Consider the following 20,724-nt stretch of genomic DNA (forward strand, 5'->3'; position numbering starts at 1 on the left):
TCCTAAATTTGTATCTCTAGTCTAGAGATTTTCCATGAACTGCCCACTCAATACTTCGATGCATCTCAAACTTAACAGATCAAATTCCTAATCTTCCTCTCTAAACTCATCCTCATATCAGAAATGACAGGTCCATAAAAAAATTAAATAAAAAAAGGTTGGGGGGCACCTAGCTGGCTCAGTCAGTACAGCGTTCAACTCTTGATCTTGGGGTTGTGAGTTCAAGCCCCACGCTGGATGTAGAGATTACTTTAAAAATAAATAAAAATTTAGAAAAAAAAATTTAAAAAAATGATGGTCCATCCATCCAGTTGCTGAACTTTGGCATGATTAGGAACTGCTCTTTTAACATCCTACATCCATCACCAAATCCTATCTGTGTATTCCAAAACACATCCAGAATCCCAGCATTTTTTCACTACCTTTGCCACTACCATCACCACTGCCTTTCTCAGTAGTCTCCTGTCCTTCCTGCTTCCACATGTGCCCCCAGTCTATTCTCCAAATTGTAGCCAGAGTGACACATTATAAGTCTTTCATCACCTCCAATGACTTCCAATCTCACAATGAAAATAGGCCCCATAAAGCACTCTGTGGTCTTCCCACTTCATTCTACTATCCCTCTGACTTAGTTTCCTACTATTCTCCCACTTGCTTACTTCATTCCAACCACCCAGTCCACTCTGCTGTCTATTCAACGTTCTGAGAAAAGAGTTTTTCTACACAGAAGGTTCTTTCCCTCCACATCTCCATGGCATTTTCCTCACGTCCTTCATCTGTCACTGAAAATGTCAAAGCATCACAGAGGTACTTCTTGCCTAGCATCTGTATCAGCCAGGATCCTAGAAGGGAACGCGTACCACACTAAAAGAGGTAAAAGAATAAACAGGCTGAACTCACGCTCTCCCTCCCTCAGCATTCTTTCCAGAGGGCCCATTAATATAGTCTATATTGATTTGTCTCCCAGGGCAGAGAGCAAGATGGAGATGGGTAGAAAATAGACCTGAAGGAGACACCAAACTACCACTTCATTCCATTTCTCTCCTGCACTCGAATATTTATTGAATGGATTAATATGATGCAATGGTGACTGACCATTGAATGCGGCTGGAAACATGCTATACAAACTATATTTCCTTAAAAAAACAAAACAAAACAAAAACTCCTCTGATTATAAGTCAGAAGGAGTCAGGAGACACTAAGGTCATCCCAAAGCAGAGACTAAGGAGGCTTTCATGAACTTGATATGGTGAGTGAATTGTGAGGCATCTTGCAGGCTTCAGATTCTGCCTTATAGAACTGGAGGTTATTTATCACACTCACCAAGATAGGGAAATATAAGAGAAAAAAGGTAAGATCACAAGTGGGCACTGCACTGAGGGTCCCCTTTCCTGACATCCTAATGCCTTGCAGCTTATTTATGATAAGCTGAATCATGATGTTTGATGTATATCACAGATGTTTCTATTAAAGAAACAATGGAGCAAGAAGTCATACACATGCTATGTTCTGAGAGGTAAGAGAGTATTAAATGTTTAAATATCCATCCTACATACTGGTATCCACCATGAATAAATCAAGCAAGGCTTCTCAGGAGACATTTCATCCCCCTGGCAGGGGTTCATTAAAGAAAAGCTCTTTGAGGAACAAACATTAACCTCTGACTCCCTGGTTTTCTAAATTATTTGTGACATCTGGGCACTTTTGTGCAACAATAAGAAAAGCATTACTTCTTTTGTTGGGGTTTCCCAAACTCCCCAAAGATGGTGCAATTAGCAGATAAGATAAAGCAATGGGACACAGCAACATCTGTTTTACATCTAAAAACTGAAGAATTCATGTTGGTGGAGAATTTATTAACAAGTAATATATTTGCTGATTCTAGTAGCACCTCCCAGGCCACCCCCAAAGAAAAGGAAAAAAAAAATCAGGGTAACATATCATTAGGAGAAACAGAGTGAAAAATATGAGAAGATACCCTTAAAAAGGATCTTTCATACCTGCTCCCAGTTTCCTTAAGAGAAGAATCTCATTCACTGATGACTCCTATCTGTTTTTATTTTCCTGAAAGGAAAGATGGTGCTAAACAAGGTTGACTGAAGATGGAAATAGATTGGGTTGCTATGGTTTCTGAAATGTACTCTAATCCTAACCCTAGAAACATAATCTTATATACTCAAGTTATCACTCTTACAATCTATTTTCACCCTATGATATCCCTTTTTCCCCTGAAAGGAAATCGGTTATGTTACTATAATTGATCTCTACTTTAAGAAGTTATAAAAATAATCTCTGAAAAGGATCTTTGGGTTTCTGGGGAAAACCTGTTTGTTATTGGGCCCCCATTCCATATGCTTCCCATTCAGGGGCAGATTCAAGTATTATAAACTTTGAAGCTTATACAATGGGGGCAGGGGAACCCTTTCCAAAAATAAATTTCAAGGGCACCTGGGTGGCTCTTGGTTAAGCATGTGACTCTTGATTTCGGCTCAGGTCATGATCTCAAGGTCAAGGAGCCCCGCATGGAGCTCTGTGCTAAGCATCAAGCTGGCTTGAGATTCTCTCTCTTTCTCTCAATAAATAAGTAAACAGATAGATAGATAAATTTCAAAATACTGCAAATAAATAATTTGACGGTTATCACAAAAATGACAAAATCCAGAAAAATTGCCTATGTTTTCAAATAATTAGTAGATATGCTTTGGCATACGTTTGGATACTTTTTATACCTAGTTTTGCTTTGACTCATATATTTTGTTTGCCTCTTCATATTTCACAGATCTTATGTTTTCCAAGGAGAGACTAGAAAGATAATTCAATCTTTCCTCTATTAGGGTCAACCAAAGTTTTGTCGTTGTTTCTGCCCTACCCACGTTTTCTGTGCCAGGTGCTCTAGGACACATGCATATCACAAAATGACCTCTAGCCATGTACTTTCATTCATCACACTGGGTACATAGACTCAGTTAGCAGTGGGAAGATTCCTGGAAGACACTGTTTTGCCAGGACAGTAGAAATAACTTAATTATATACTGAGGAACTTCAAACCACATATGACCATATGAAACTGCCAATGTTCAATCATCTTCCACCTCCAAAAATGACAATTTCATATGGCTCACACGAATATATCCTACTACGCCCAAAATAAATGCACCTCCAGCTCGGCATCCTGTTAGCCAGATTCCAAAATTAACAGTGGCCACTCTAACACACTTTGCACAAGGGAAAATATGACAGAGGGTCAGGGGAGCGCAAAAAGACCCCAATCGTAGCTGATTAGTTTAAATCAACTACAAATTTCACATGCGATCATGTGAATCAGGCCCAGGATTTTGGACAGAGCCTGGGAAATATAAGGAGGCCCTGAAGCCTAAGGTCCATTAACTTCGTAGAAAATCACCTCTGCAATTCCAATTCTATCACTGAAAGTTCTGTCATCTGAGCAAGTCCCAGGGAAATCTACAAGGCATGTCAGAAAAGCAAACACATTTCTCTTTTCTCTCAAAGAAATAGTTCCCACATGTCACATACAGAGGATTCCCAATTTATAGGCACAAGCAGAGCAGGCCTTGTACTTCCCTTACTGGATTCAAATAATCCTGTCCAAAATGATAAAAATTTCTGTGAAACAAAGAGTCCTTTGTTGGCACAGGGCTCTCATCTCCCTATCATTATTCCCTGGGGCATTCATCAAATGCATGTTCTGTACACCAAGCATCTTGCCCTCATGTGAGCACTTGTAAAACATAGCACTCTGATAAAAACGGTCTCAATGCAAAATGTAAACTTGTGGTTTATCTGGAATCTGACACCAGGCTATTTGCTCACTGGCCTTATGGTGAAATAGCTCTCTGGCCATATGCTTTTTAAATCTGATACAAATGCCACACAGACAACAAGAGTCCAGCCCAAGCCCTCAACCCACTTTAACAAGAATCTCTGTGCATGCGTGCCTGCATGTGTGTGTGCGTGTGTGTGTGTAGTTTTACAGGTGAAGTCTCTCCACCACGGACCGATGCCTTGTACAGGCAGGGAGTCTGCTGAGAAGGCAGCGCAGTCCGGGGAACCGTGCTGAATCTGCACACCAGCCACCATCTGCGGCAGAGCTTCGAGGAACAGTGTCGTCAGCATGAAGCACTGTGTCAACCCTCATAATTAAAGGGCTGCTTGGGAAGTTAAAGCCAATGATGGAACCATTCCAGGTCATTAACACCTGGCTTCTCTGCAATAACTGAGAATACAGGTATATAAAACTATGTCAAGTGTCACTCCATTTATATCTCAGAAAATAGCAAATATAGTCAGTAGAGTCTGTAGGTCCAGATCAGGCAGACCCTCGGCTATGCCACTAGCTGAGACACTGGCACTGATGAGAGTAATGGAACAGTCATTTACTGGGGGGTTACTCTGTGCCAGAGTCGGTGTGAGCTGCTGCAGACATGGTGTCTTAATTCTCCCATTTCCCCAAGAAGGCAGGTAGGTATTATTGTCGAAAAGGCGAACGATTGCTCTAAGCTTCATTTTTCTATTCCATAAAACAATGATAATTTCACTTACTTTGTAAGATTTTAGCAAAAATTAAAGATAATATAGGTAAAGTATTGAGCATTCAATAGATGTACAAATAACACATCTGTTATTAAAATATTAAACTCTTAAAGTTTTTACAGATTATAAATATATATATACTAAAATATTAGCTCTAGACTCAACACGTATAATATAAAGTACAGAAAATTTCAAACATTCCGTCAGGGGATCTAGGACACCACCTTGCTGATTCCACAGATTTAAGGCATAAGCTAACAAAAAACAGAGCAGCTGTGTGGGGCACATCATCATTTAAATTAGTCAGCATGTATTAAAAGCCTACTCTAGTACAGTAAGAAACTGCAGAGAAAGTATTCCTTCTGGAACCGTATTTTAAGGATACAGAAGATACAGGCATTACATTCTTCTGTCATTTGGAGCAATGCAAACAAGAATAATAATGTAATGAGTGGCAAAACAAAGCATTAGTCTAAACACTCAAAAATCAAGGATCTCTGAAGAGTAAGAGCTGAGAAATATTTGTACTCAGCATGTAATTTTCAGACTAAAGTCTACCTTTAAAATGAAAGTAATGACTACATGCTTAGTGACAAGGTCAGCTAGTTGTTCTATTCCAAACAGTGGCCGCTATCCCTATGGAGAGTTATTATCATTCTCTTCAGGCACCACCCCTCCCCCTTTATCCCCTGCTCTGTGACTCTTAGCCAAAATACCTCAAAGGTGGGTAGGAGAGAAAGCACATGCTGGCTCCATTGTTCTACAAATTTCCGTAGGGGCCCATAGAAAATTTTAGCAAGAATAAAAATTACTAATAATGGAAAAGCAAATTTATCAGAATGCTCTGTTTGATTATCACCACCTAAATCAGACTAAAATGTCTTACTTACTAAAACACGAACATGGGTATTCAAAAATGAAGGAGATAAAAAAGCTTACTGAGAAAACAACAAAAAACCCTCACCCTCAAATGGTTGAGAAAAATTATATATATATGTGTGTGTGTGTATATACTACACAAACATATTACATACATACCACATGCACACGAAAACACTGAGAACGAATGATAACATAAATGAGATATTAACAATAGGTTAATATAGGTAAAAGAAATCCCTTCCACTATTCTTGTAAATTTATTCTAGGTTTGAAATTATTTCCAAATACGGAATTATAAAAAGAAAGCTAGCAAAAAACTATTTCAACATAAAATAAAATAAAAGTGAAATTTCAAATTATTTATTTCTTCCTCTTTAAACTCAAGAAAGACTACTCTAATATCATTACCATTATCTAAAGGAGCACTCAAAAACTTAGGAGAGTTACAGTCAATGATGAATATACTAGTTCAGTATAGAAAACCATGGGATTTTTTTCTGACATAATTCTAAGTATAAATATGAATCTCTGACAGAAACAACAAAGAAAATCAAACTTAAAATAATTATATTCGACCAGACTTGAGAAGGTGCAAGGCATGAAGTAACAACAGCCATACTTAAATATTTCATTTGTTTTCCTTGTAATATCTCAACATACTTAAAACGACCAGTCTGAACTATAATCAGGAATTATACCACATTCTCTAAGGAGTCCACCAATTATAGCCATGGCCTCATATATTTCTGGCAAATGTGGGTGCCCCAAAATCTCCCAAGGTAGGGAATATCAACACAATTTGGTATAATCTAGTTTAGGATATGCATACAGATGTCACTACACTAAATTTTAGAAAATAAATATTAATAATAAAAGTTTCAGTATGCAATGGCTTTAATTAGCACCACACACTTGCCATTGATTTCAGATTCGAAATGAGACAAAGCTTCTAAAAGAAGTCAATTTTTGAATCGGTTAAGTAATTAGGCTGAGGTACAAACTTAAAGGATCCTAAGTTGCTATATTCAGTGTCTTAAAAGTTCTAATAAAAATAAACAGGCATCTAAGGAAGGTGAAAAAGTCCTCATATATCATTTAAAAGGAGGTTCCTCTGAATATTCTTCTTCTTGAAGAGACAGCATTGAAAAGTTTGTTGGTACTTTGTATGCTCACTAAGCAATTATTGTTACAGGTTTAATTTTAGAATGTTCCCTGGAAAATGATTCAGGGGCATCAGAACCTCTTCAACAAATTTAAGTAATAGCACTAACATTCAGTCATTTATTCATTTAGTCTTGTGTAAATACAAAGAAGTGCTCAGAGTAATCATAGACACCTTTGTGCATCAGCAGCATGAGGGTTTAGACTTTTTTTTAAAAAAGATTTATTTATTTGAGAGAGAGAGAGACAGAGATAGCGAGAGAGCACGTGAGCGGGGAGGAAAGAAGCAGGGAGCCTGACTCGGGGTTCGATCCCAGGACCCTGGGACCATGACCTGAGAAGGCAGATGCTTTAGCCAACTGAGCCACACAGGTGCCCCAAGGGTTCAGACTTGTGAGAGATTAGGATGTCTTATAATTAAATCCCTTTTCCCATTTTTGTCATTAGCCCTTTAGACTAAGTTTAAGACAAGAATACCTGGTACTAAATTTTACTGTGTCATATATGTTGCAATAACAAGGTTCCATTGAAGATATAAGAAAATATAAAAGCAAATTATTATATATTATTATATTCAGAGCCTAACCTTATAACTCAATAATTAGATTATTATCAAATTAGTAAATCACTTGATATCTACTGGCAAACATGCTAGGTTTTTTCCTGGATGGTAACTTGCTGCACAGAAGGTAAACCATAGACGGGTGAGAGATTGGAATGTCCTATCATCTCCGGATGCTATGCCATAGCCATTTCCCCCTTAAAACAACGGGAAACTGGCATTAGGAATCTTAAGTGACCACAGAGGACTCTAAAAGCTAGTGGGGTGAACTACATTTAATGGGTACATACAGATTTGAAAATAGGAAAGCAATGGCAATAGAAGAAAACTTCTCTTTCCCTACCATTGTGTGAGTGTGCGTGCACCACGCACACACACACACACACACACACACACACACACAAGCAATCTTCAAATACCACCCCCATGGTGCATTTTCATTTGATTCCCACACACTAACTCCTTAACTGTACACTTTCCTGGAGAAGGAAATTATTTTTCTGTGGGTGGCAAAAACATTGAGATTCTTCAGGATATTGCTTGAATCAATATTAAAATAACATTCCCTCATAAATGATTATTCATCCTTCAAACACTTATTGCCAATTGCAGTTTTGTGTGCAATGAATGGAGTCCCTAGAATGTAGAAGAATAATACCCCAACACGGTCCCTGTTCATGGCAGTTACACAGGGAACAGATCAGTGTCTGACTCTCCAAAAAATAAATAAAAAATAAAATAAAATTCTTGCCTTTCCTCTACACTGAGATTGCATCTAGCTATTAATACGAAGAAGAAGGAAAGAAGTAGTACGATGGCAATTCACAGAGAAGACCACTATCACATCTTGTTTGTGTAGGGTTAAAAGGAAATCCAAAAAGTCTAAGGTGAAAGGTAAAATGTGAGCTGAACCCGGAAAGGAATACAGATATTAACAGACAAGTGAATTTATTCTGGTTTCCAAAAACAGTCAGTGAGCAAGAAGAGAGGACAAGAAAAGCAAAGATAAGATCTCCTAGGCATTCAATGACTGTCCAGTCCCTGCAGAACACAAGAGGAACAGGGAAAGTCTGTGGACTGAAGCAGATGGTGGTGGGAACGGAAAGGAGAGAGAAAGCGGTCTTTGCAAAGACGGAGATTCTGAAGGCTTTGGACCAGGAAGAAACAAGATCAGAGCTGCAATGAACTAGAGAGAGAAAACACCAAAGGCTAAGAGAAAAGTTAAGGAGTGTCAAGCAGCGCAGCAAGAGGTATTGAAGGCCCAGAAAATAGGGTCAGAGAGGGAGTGGGAATGGAAATTGGCAGGCTCTGATGTACCTCTCAGCCATCAAGTCTACATTTTAAATAAATGTGACCTTTACTACAAAGAGCTAAGTGAGGATGGCATAAGAAACTTTAGTCAATATACATTTCCAAAATAAACCTCCATGAAACAGCTGAAATAACAAAGGTGGAGGAAGATCTGCAGTGTTGCAAGGAACTAAAATAGCGAAAGAATAGCCTGGTAAAAGAAGAGTTACAAATTTGGAGTATAATAATCCACCATTAATATTATACCCAGCCACATATTATTAACTGTCTTTTATGTTATTCATGTGGAAATGTAGAATTAAACAAGCTAGAATCAAGTTCAACTCTCTCCTTTACTCTAAGGTATTACTAAAGTTTATGTCATGAAAATAGAACACAGTGAAGCCATACTGTTACTTCCTTTTTAATTCCACCTAACAGCCAACATCAACTGCCTCCCCTACTCCCCAGAGAACACTTCTAAGACATAAATGTATTAAACTCAATTATATTCTATCATGGCTAGTATTTTATGGAGATCACTATGTAAAAAAAATTAAAATAATGAAGCAGAAGAATTTTTGGTCATGTTCTAGAAAATTCCTACTTACAATCTGAAGACTCTGCAAATCAAAGGGTAAGTTTTATAAATCACAAATTATTTCCCTCAAATCAGTGTTTCCCAAAATGTAGTAGGTGATATAATAGATGACTTTAAGTGATTCCTGAGTAACCTTTTCTGTAACCCTTTTTTGTCTTACTATTTATTTTAATATACATCAAAAAACTACAGACCACAACAGGATACTTCCCTTTTAAATACATTTAAGTTTTAAAAAAGGTTTATTTGAATAAAAATATTAAAAGCTGCAACAAATGATACTCAAATATTTCCAGTGCTACAATAAAGACAAACATAAAAAACTGTTTTAGCAGTACACTGCATAGATTTTAATATCCAATAAACATAGTGATATATTTTTATCAGAATATTACTTTTTAATAATTTTTACTTGATCTCAAGTTTATGGAGAATCAAGTCTATTACTTTAGTCAGAATTAGTATTAAATATAATATTGATATCTACAATGTGATATATATTAGCTTGAAAATAAAGAAAATACTTCGTCTTTCTACTGGATCTGCCATTTTTAAATCTTTAAAACTGGATTAGGAAAAATAGAAATTATAAAAGCAGAATCAGAAATTACAGATTTCTGTAATAGATGTATTGAAAACAGCAAAATAAATTGATACATTAAAATTAATACAATGCTTGGATTTCACAAATTTTAACTTCAACAAAAGTTAAGTATTGTTTCTGTAAAGGAAGTGAGTTAAACACATGTTGGGAAAAGCTGGAAATAAATAATTCTTTTAAAATAGCCTATAGTACAAATTTGTTTTAAAATCAACAGGAAATTAATTAAACAAGAATATATACCAAGGGCGGAAATAAGACCATTAGGTCTAAAGACAGAGGAAACACTGTTTGAAGTAGGCTAAATTTCATTGTGAAGGTCAGTTTTTTTGTTCTTGGCCCATTTTTGGGAGAGGTACCAAAATGTTAAGTTTCAAAGATAAATGTGCCTGAAAACAATCCTAGATATTACACAGGATAGGATTTTTATTATTAAAATGCTTTCACTGAGCTATGCAAATTTTAGATAAAATGTTAAAATCTTAGTTTATGTTATTTCCATTTAAATTGAATATTATGTTCACATATTTGAAGATAAATGTTGAGGGGTTTTATATGAGAAAAATCCATACGTATCTAGATCTAATGATGCAGCATCTATTCTGGAAGGTGATTTTGTTTAACACCTCCAAAAACATGTTTATATGTGACATTGCAGTAACCCAAATGCATTTCTTTTTAAAGTACAAGGAAGTAAAGTGGTAAATAAACTTTTGTCAAGACATAAGAAAGGTCTGAATAAACTTTTGTCAAGACATAAGAAAGGTCTGATTTCAGGTTTCTGATTTCATAGATAAGTGAGGGCATTTCTTTCAAGATGGAGAGGACTTTGCATCAGCAAATATTTTCACATTTTTTCTATCTAATATGCAGCGCACATATCTACCATTAAGTGAGTTAAAGCCAATTATATATATATGGAGTGAAGATTTAATAGTGTTGTATTTATCACAACTTTAATGACTTCAAATCATGTTACGGACTGGTTTAGGGTTAGATAGAGACCAGGGATGCTGCTAATCATCCTACAATGCACAGAATAGCCTCTTCCCCACTGGACAACAAAGAATGATCTGGCCCTTCCGTGTCAAAACTGCCAAGGTTGAGAAATTCTGTCCTAAACACATCACCACGAACCAGGCTTTTCTAAAATGTTAGGTGCAAAAATAGGAGAAGACAGGAAAAGCACAGAAGGTCATATAAGAGAGAAGATAAAATATAAAAGAAAGATCAGAATCAATTAAAGAAAATATAAAGTATTTTTAACATTTACTGTATAGCTAATATGAGAAAGGCAAATATGGGGCCAAACTAGTATAATCACAAACATACAAAAAGAATGTGAACAAACTTGACAAGCATTTTTTTTTAAGATTTTTTATTTATTTATTTGAGAGAGAGAGAAAGAAAGCAAGCGAGCACAAGGTGGAGAGGGGCAGAAGGAGAAGCAGACTCCCCACTGAGTGCGGAGCCTGCCCAGGGTTTGATCCCAGGACCTTGAGATCATGACCTGAGCTTAACCGACTGAGCCACCCAGGAGCCTTTGACAAGCATTTATAAAAGAAAAAAGGATGCCTATTTTTTAAGCTACATTTCTGGCTTATTGATGAATGAACTGACTTTCATACAATTATTTTACTCTCTAGTGAACATGTTTCCCATTCCTCACAGATGCCATGCCAAGAAAATGCTAGAGTAACTGGGGGAGACTCATATTGGACAGCAGTGCTACTTCGATAGATTGTCCAAATAAGAGTGACCCTGAACTCACAAATCAAATCTCTTTAATTCCAAAGATGTTAATCTCTTCCAACACAAGTTAAAAGAATATATATTATGATCCAATTTTTTAATTTTTTTAACAAGGTGTTTGTAAATAGAATTTGTGTTGTAATGATGCATACTAAACTATTAACAGTATTTACCTTGGAGGGCATGGATGTAAGAGGGGCAGGAAGGTAAAGAGTCATATTTTCCTCTCTAGATTTTGGGAGTATTTGAATCTTTTATAATGGGAATGCATTCATGTATAATTACTTTTTTTTAAAGAATGAATTTCCCCAAAAGGAAAATGCAAAAATTCTTCTATAGTCTCCAAATATTTAATACAAAACCTTACTTTACATGAGATACAAATTGTTTAAAAGTTGCAGCAACAGCTTTAATCATACTCTTATAAAGGAATTTGCTAAAGAAATCCTAGAGTTTATTTCATAGGTTTAAAAACTTTTTAGAAACAAGTATCACTCATAAATTAAATGATGTATTGACTTAAATTTCCATATATGGCGTATACTGAAAGAAAAGAACAACTGAATGTCATCAGCACACCATCTTTACTACTGGGAATTTAAATGGACACTTTTAGGTTGATACCTATCTGGAAATTAACCAACAGATGCCACTAGCACATTTTTAGAAACTTAGAGATTCTCCTAACAGTTATTAAAATTAAAAACAAAAAACGAAAAACAAAAACATCTACTGGGGCACCCAGGTGGCTCAGTCAGTTAAGCATCCAACTCTTAATTTCGGCTCAGGTAATGATCTCAGGGAGTCGGCTTGGGATTCTCTCTCTCCTCCTGTTGCCCCTCCCCCCCCAAAATAAGTAAATAAATCTTTAAAAAAAAAAAAGTTTACCACCTCTGAAATGGATTCCAAACATCTTTTACAACTTTTCTGAGGGTTACTCTGCTTCATTTTAATAGCATATATAGCAACAGTTAAATAAATACTTTGAATTTTCTCTATCCTGCTTTATTTAATTATGAGCAGGAATAACTGCACTTTCTATTTTATGATTGATTTTTCTCATTTATTAACATATCATTTTAGGGACAAAATATAAATTAGGAGGAAATCCTAATTATTTCACCCCCTAAAATTTGGCAGATACCATAAACTTTTCTCACTCATCAATTAGGGTAATTTACAATAGACAGACAAGTCACATTTTGGCTGATGCTGAAGATTAGCTTGCCAAGGTGTAAAAATGAACAATGAGAAAGTGGAAATGAAAACACTGTGATCATAAAAATCAATCTCCTTATGGAACTGTAATTTCCTTTACAGGAAAATATTTCTTGTTCCATCTAGTATCATTTTCTAAGTGATATCACACCATAATACAAAAATAATACTTCTGCTAATAGTTTATAGCATATTTAAAAATAGATTATAAATATGTCTTTATAAAAACATACTGTATGCTTTAGTCATATACTTATATGATTAGGTATATTATTATAAGTTATAAATAAAATCCATGTCCTCAACTTTCCAAGTACAGTTATCTATTAATATGGCATCAACTAATAAATCAAAAACATATTCCTTATTTCTTATACTGTATCAGTAGGGGCACTTTTCAATACATAAACATTTTGATAGGTTGCACCCAAATATGCAGAAATAAACTTGAAATAATGTAAAAGATATAAAAATAAATCGATGTAATTATTTCAACAAACACATGCAAACCAAGTTACTATTAAATTATGCTAAATATATTTCTCTTCAGTTATTGCTGCTTCTTAGAATTTGTTTCTTAAACCGCCACCTGAAATACCAGTTGACTAGATATTGTCAATTACATTTTGCTTCCAGAATAGTTTTTAAAAGTACAAATTCTATTTCATTCAATCTCAGAATATTTCAAGTCAACCTAAGAAGAAACGTTTTCTTAAGGACTGAAGTCCTCATGTGGGTATAATCATGTTTAGAATCTTAAATAATCAGAAAAAGTAGGCCATGAAAAATCTTGTCCCTTCACATGCAGTGTGAGGAGGTAGGAGATGGCCAAGGCAAAATTTTACAGAGCTACATAGCTCATGGTACAGATTGGATTGTTTCTGCTAATGTCTCTGAGATAAAAACTTACTACTGGCCCTCAAGTAATGGACAGGCTAAGGGTCAATGTACAGGTGTGTCCCTGCCCCAATTCATTAACCAACATTTGCATCTTTCTAACAGCTCTTTCCAAAGCATTACTTTAGTATACGTATGTTGGATGAGGCACACTTTCTCTTAAGGAAACTAGATCTTGAATTCCTTGTTTCTCCATTTACTCATCAAATATTTGAATGCCGACTGCGCCAGACACTCGGATAGGTTCTGGGTCCCTGGGAATAAGCAAGTGCACAGCAATTCCTGTTCTTGTAGGGCTTCCATAAAAGTAGTTTAATACTTAAATACACTATTTCTCATCCCTCCCCTTCCATTAACAGAAAGAGACTAAGTAACTTGATGAAGGTCATCCAGTTAGTACCAAGAATCTAGTAGAAAATTCAAGAGTCTAAAAGTAAAAACACACTAAAAATGACTCTACAGAAAGCACTACAAGACTCCATTTTAGTACTATATCCAAGAACAGTGTCTTACTATGTTAATTTATAAAGATTCTTTTATATGAATTTTGTCTTCTTTATTTTTTTTATGAAAAAATTTTTAGAAGAAAAATAAGAAGCCTCCAGGTTCTGATGAAATAAAGACTTATGACGTAAGGACAGTAACAAATATAGGTATGCTGTTTTTGAATTACATTGATGAAACTAAAAAGACCAAAATAGAAGTAGGATTTGAAGTCTCCTTCAATGCTCTTTTTCTCAATTCTTTATTTTTCTGGCAGAATTAGTTTATAAAAATCAAGTTTGATTTAAGAGAATAAAAATGTTTAATAATATAACTATATTCAATATATAGATGCAGGTTTATAATGTTTGTCATGAAATGCTTTTCTAATAACTGCCTAGAAACTAGTTTTCATTAATACAGAATTCATTAATTAATTCAATAATTAATTTCATTAATATAAAATTCATTTTGTCAAAATTGGTTCCATCTACTGATATTTACTTCTAGGTACTCCTACTTCAGAGATTGGTCAGATTCAAGATGGTGCAAGACCCAGAAAAGCCCAAACTGAAGTCACAAACAAGTAACTCCACAATACAACTGTGGTTAAGTTTAAGAATGGCTTTGTGGAAACAAAATGCAGAGATATTCCTTGGAGAATTCAGGATAACCTAGGGAGGTCTGTAATATCTTGTCTTTTGACCAAGAATTGAGGTTCACTTTGCCAAACCTATGAAATCCTTATTCTGTTTCTGGGATGGAGCCATATGAACATGGAAGCCCTGGTCCGCCAAACTGGCCGATTCTAGGAATGACTGTCTTAGATTAGGTGCATTTTGGTCTTTTTGGTCTTTCACAACACAGAATAGTTTCTTTCTGTTTGAAAACCTTGAAGGACTCCACACAGTTCACAGTGACAGTACTTTGACAGAGGCACACATATATGTAGGGAAACATAATACTGAGACAGGGAGTAAACAAAGTCACAGGATTAATACCCCATAATCCTGGAGGATTGGTATTGCCTCATTGTAATTAAAATACATTAGTTTTACTTTAAAACAAAGTTTATGGAGTAGAAGGTCAGATTCAAATGAATTTGAGACTTCCAAGAAATTCTATTTGCAACAGGCACATTAAGCTTTAGTCAACGCTTCTCTGATATTGGAATGCTTTGGAGGAATCTAGCACAGCAGCTGGCACATAAGAAGAGTTTGAAAAGTGCTTTGAATGAATGAAGGTCTGCATGATTAAATGGAGAAATCCCTAGCTTTAGGCCACTTAGCACAAAATTATTGGCTCTCCCTTATTTTACAAATATTATTCCAGGAGACTAATCACCCCTTGAAATTTCAATTATTATCATGGTTGTACCTGAGAAATCTTCTTATGCAATGTCTCAAGCTACAAACAAGCTACAGCATATTCTTATATAGTAGCCCTGACTCATAGCTATTCGGCCTTTCTCCAAATAGGTTCAGTAACAAAACATCACTATTGAAAAATCAAGTTAGATCCATTTTCAGAAGCTTCTTTCTTACACTGGGTTGGAATCTGAAGCTAACATAACTTAATTTCTTCCTAACATAGAGACCATACATGACATTACATCTCACAAAATACAAGACTGAAAAAGAAAAAAATGCCACTGGATTCAAACTGTAGAAAGGAGCAATTTCAGAAATAACAATGTACTGATAGAATCAACTATTTATTGATTCTCAGAATCCTGGTGATCTGTTAAGGAGACTAAGGAAACCCAATGCTGCCTGCTCTCCAAACCCAACACGCAGGGTGAATTCAAAATCTTGGGGCCACAGGAGGAGGTATACAAGAGAGAGCTACATGAAATTCTGCTGGTGTCACTAAAGATTTTGGCTTTTATACTTCTCAGTGATGCATACAAGCTTCATATTATTATCTTCATTTTACATTTGAGAAAATAATCTCCCCAGGATCCCTAAACCAGGAAATGATGGATCCACAGGCAAGACTACACATGATAGTAAAATGTATGGTAAGGGGCCAGGTTTCCCTGTATCTTGGGAAGTCTTCAATAATTCATGTGGGGTCTTCCTCCATAACATCCCACCAACTTCACACTTTGTGCTTCATCTTTTCTTGCAAAAGTTCAATACTTTATCTTTTTTTAATTTTTTTTAAGATTTTATTTATTTATTTGACAGAGAGAGAGATAGTGAGAGCAGGAACACAAGCAGGGGGAGTGGGAGAGGGAGAAGCAGGCTTCCCACCAAGCAGGGAGCCCGATGCGGGGCTCGATCCCAGGACCCTGGGATCATGACCTGAGCCGAAGGCAGACGCGACTGAGCCACCTAGGCGCCCCAAAAGTTCAATACTTTAGATGTACTGAGAAGGGTGGAGTACATAAATAAAAGCAAAACAAAGCCCCGGTACATTTTTGTTTTGTGGGTTTGTTCTTTTTTTTTTCCTTATTTAGTTCTTTGTTTTCAAAATTTTAACCAGGAGACATTTCTTTAAACAGCATTAGGGGGAAATATGTTCAAAAGCTGATTCTTGTAAGGTTTTAATTTTAATACCTTAAAGAGGAGAATTCATATCTAAAAGACTTTTTCAGTGATAACTGTTTTCACGTGCGAAGTTACAAAACAAAACATAGCGTGCTCTTAGCCCTTCATGAAAATGATGCATTTTAAACACCAGACCTGAAAACAAGATTCCATCCTTGAGATCCAAGTGACTTTAATGCCTGTGTAGACATCAAGAAAAGCCTAAGAGACACAGCCTCTTCTCAGACCCAAAATAAGTTGAGTTCAGGCACATGTGGGTGCTAATGTGTATCCAGAAAATAATGCAGAAAATAATGACCTAAGTGATCCAACTGGTAGGCCTCTAATCACTGTTGACACAGTTTTTGGTCAAAATGAACCAACTCTTGAGAGTGCTAAGAAAGATAAAGCAAAGGGGCCCAGATGGGTGCCAATCAGTCTATAATGCACTCATCCTTTCTCAGTCATCTGTCTCCTGGCGAAAAAGTGTGACTCTGCCAGAAGCCACTGCCAAATGATTTATGTCTCTGATTACCTATTTTCTGTTCAGATGTCAACAATCCACAGCATTCCACACTTATCTTTAATACTAACATGATTTGAAATGATGAAATTTTATCTCAGGATTCTCCTCCTCAATTTCTTCCTGCCTCCATCCTAGTACATCACCTAAATCAGTTATGGTATATCTGCATATTATATGAAAAAAGTCAAATTACAAACCAGTGTGTTGTAAGTGATCCCAACTGTTTAAATTAAGAAAAATGTCATTAAAATGGCTAGATCAGGGCACCTGGGTGGCTCAGTTGGTTAAGCGTCTGCCTTCAGCTCAGGACATGATCTCAAGGTCCTGGGTTCGAGCCGCACGTCAGGCTCCCTGCTCAGGGGAGTCTGCTTCTCCCTCCCCCTGCTCATGTATGCATTCTCTCTCTCTCTCTCCCTCCCTCCCTCTCAAATAAATAAATCTTTAATAAAATAAAATGGCCAGATCATTTTTGTTCCTTTCTACTCTTCAGCATTCTTAAACTTGTTTTGATAGCATGTACTAATTGTGCAAGTGTTGATCTATATATGCCAAAAATGGTAACAAGAGTTTTCTCCTACGTAATTTGAGGATTAAGGATTTCTTATGTGGTTCACATTAATATTTTATATTACAAATTTTCTGCCATATTTCATTTGTGTATAACAAAAAGAACAAAAATTATTCTACAAAAGAAGATGATCTCAGTTCAAATTACAGAATGTTTTGAACTAGTGTGCTTTCTCTCTTTCTTTCTATGGAAAATACACAATTTTTTGATAGAGAGGTAGTCAAAAACAGACACTCTTTCTGCACCTCTCTAGTTTTTTTTATATTTTTTAAGTCTCAACATACTACATTTGAAATTATTCCATTTGTACTTATAGTTTAGGATACATTCATTTACGTAAAATAGCGTATCTGTTAATCAGAATGAAAACAGCCTATATTTTACCATTAAATTAAATACAGCAGCACAAAACTACACTTTATCTGCATAATAATGGTAGCTGCCATTTATTGACCCCTACAAAATGGCAGCCAGTGTACTACATGAAACAGTTATGTGTTTAATCCTCTCAATAAACTGTGTGAAATTACTATATGTACCATCTTACAGATTAAGAAAGAAGCCTTATGCAATTAATTTGTCTGCTGAAGAGCATCCAGACTGTAAATATCAAATCCTATCTCCAAAGAAGTCAAAGCTCAGGCTTTTTCTATAATATAGAAATTTCTATAATGCATTATACTGATTGTGCAAAACTATAATGAACAGCGGTGCATATGTGTTTTTAAAGTATCAAATACTCTAAAATGTGAAGTGCTAATTTAGTAGTATGTAGTATATAAAAGAAGGCTTATAGCACATGATTGGAACAAAAATATCTGCTATCAATAAACCCACCTTCGCAATAAAGTCTCATCACTCTCTCAAAGTAAACTCGATGTATTTTTGGGTGCTATTAACTGAACTGTATCCCCATCCCCAAAATTCCTATGTTGAAGACCTAACTCCCAATGTGATGTTATCTGAAGATGGGACCTTTGGGGCATAATTAAGTTTAATGAGGTCCTGAGGGTGAGGTCCTCATGATAGGATTTGTGCCCTCCTACGAATAGACACTAGAGCACAAGCACTCTCCCTAGCAGGCTCCTCCACTCCCTCCTGCCCCTCCTTTCTTCCTTCCCTCTCTCATCCAATACACTGGCCTCTCAGTTTCTTAAGTCTTCATTCCCAGTCATCTTCTCTCCTCACTTCAGGCATTCCACTGGCCTTAGCACTTAGAACTATTAAAACTGACATCAAATATTCTGACCACAGTGTCTTAAAATGCATAGATCTTTCTCCATTTCTTTCCCCCTTCCCCTTCCCCTATCAATCTGTCCCTTCCCACCCTCACATCCCTTCTCTTCTAATAGTGCAGTGCTTGGTTCATTTTTTTAACTACCTTCCAGCACATGACTAAAAACTCTGTTACTACATTAACCTTCCACTGTACTTAGGAAAAAAATCAGTTGTCTTCCTTATACTTACCTATATTTAAGAAGAGTACTAAAGGGGAAAAAAATCATAAAGCTGTAATAAATACAACAATAAATCTCAAGCGGTCCTCAATATTTTTTGGAATTCTAATATGCTATCCTAGTTTGCATGTTTTCTTATTCTCCACAATGACAGATGTGACAAGGAAGTCTACATTCTCACATATCTACCGTTGGAAAAAGCTGAGGAGGGACTACCCACTTCAGAGGTTATGAACTAAATCTTTAGTTCACCACAGTACCAACCACCCAGCATGATTTCATCATACATATACTTGTTGGTCTCTGCAGACACTATTTGCCAAAACTGCTTTAAGTATAATAAAATATCTCTTGGAAGAATTAATATGTCATTAAAATATCCATACTTCTCAAAGCAACCTATAGGTTCAGTGAAAATCCTATCAAAACACCAATGAAGGGTGCCTGGGCGGCTTAGTTGATTGGCATCTGCCTTTGGCTCCAGTCATGGTCTGGGGTCCTGGGATCGAGCCCCATGTCGGGCTCCCTGCTCAGTGAGGAATCTGCTTCTCCCTCTCCCCCTCCCTACTCTCTCTCTTTTTCTTAAAACAAAAACAAAAACAAACACCGATGAATGACATTTTCCACAGAAGAACAGGCAATCCTACAATTTGTATGGAACCATAAAAAATCCCAAACAGCCAAAGAAATCTTAGGAAAAAATAGAGCTGGGGGCACCATAGTCCCCGATTTCAAACTCTGTTACAAATCTGTAGTAATTAAAACAGTATGGTATTGGTATAAAAACAGACATGTAGATCAATGGAACAGAAGAGAGAGCCAGGAAATAAACCAACACATATAGGGTCAATTAATTTACAACAAAGGTGTTGATAATATACAATGGGGAGAGCTTTAGCACAGCAAAAGAAAACATCAACAAAATGAAAAGGTAACCTACTAAATAGAAGAAAATACTTGCAAAGCATATATCTGATAAGTTTTTAAAAAACTCATTAAGACTCTATAGCAAAAAGCAAAAAACAATCCAGTTAAGAAAAATGTGCAGAAAATCTAAATAGACATATTTTCTTAAAGAAGACATACAGATGGCCAACAGGTACATGAAAAGATGCTCTATAGGACTAATCATCAAGTAAACACAAATCAAGACCGCAGTGAGATAATGCCTCACACCTGTCAGAATGGCTATTATCAAAAAGATAAGAAATAACAAGTGTGGGTGGGGTTATGGAGAAAAGGAAACCCTTATGCACTATTAGTGGAAATGTAAATTGGTGTAACCACTGTGGAAAGCAGTATGGAGGTTCCTCAAAAAATTAAAAATAAAAATACCACATGATCCAGGAATTCCACTTCTTTTCCAAAGAAAACAAAAACACTAACTTGAAAAGGTAACAGGCACCCCCATGTTCACTGCAGCATTATTTACAATAGCTGAGCTATGGAAAAAACCTAAGTGTCCAATGACAGATAAATGTGGTATATATATTCAATGGAATATTATTTAGCCATAAAAAAGAATGTAATCTTGCCATTGTGACAACAAAAATGGACTTCGATGGCACTTTGTTAAGTGAAATAAGTCAGACAGAGAGGGACAAATACCATATGATCTCTCTTACATGTAGAATATAAAAATAA

General features: G+C 36.0%; 1 protein-coding gene and 1 long non-coding RNA gene across 8 annotated transcripts in view; one reads left to right on the plus strand and one right to left on the minus strand.

Moving 5' to 3' along the window:
- The window catches only part of GULP1 (GULP PTB domain containing engulfment adaptor 1), a 248,835-nt gene that overhangs the window by 210,677 nt on the left and 17,434 nt on the right, over positions 1 to 20,724 (minus strand). The gene's annotated exons all lie outside the window — the stretch shown is intronic.
- Positions 8,898 to 14,674, plus strand: LOC141370677 (uncharacterized). Its single transcript, XR_012374934.1, has 3 exons — positions 8,898 to 9,083; positions 14,099 to 14,168; positions 14,509 to 14,674. It is a non-coding gene; the product is annotated as an uncharacterized lncRNA (long non-coding RNA).

Source organism: Callorhinus ursinus, unplaced genomic scaffold, assembly GCF_003265705.2.
Source record: "Callorhinus ursinus isolate GAN/ISIS: 27379988/994484 unplaced genomic scaffold, GSC_fseal_2.0 scaffold2, whole genome shotgun sequence".
Classification (NCBI taxonomy): Eukaryota; Metazoa; Chordata; class Mammalia; order Carnivora; family Otariidae; genus Callorhinus; species Callorhinus ursinus.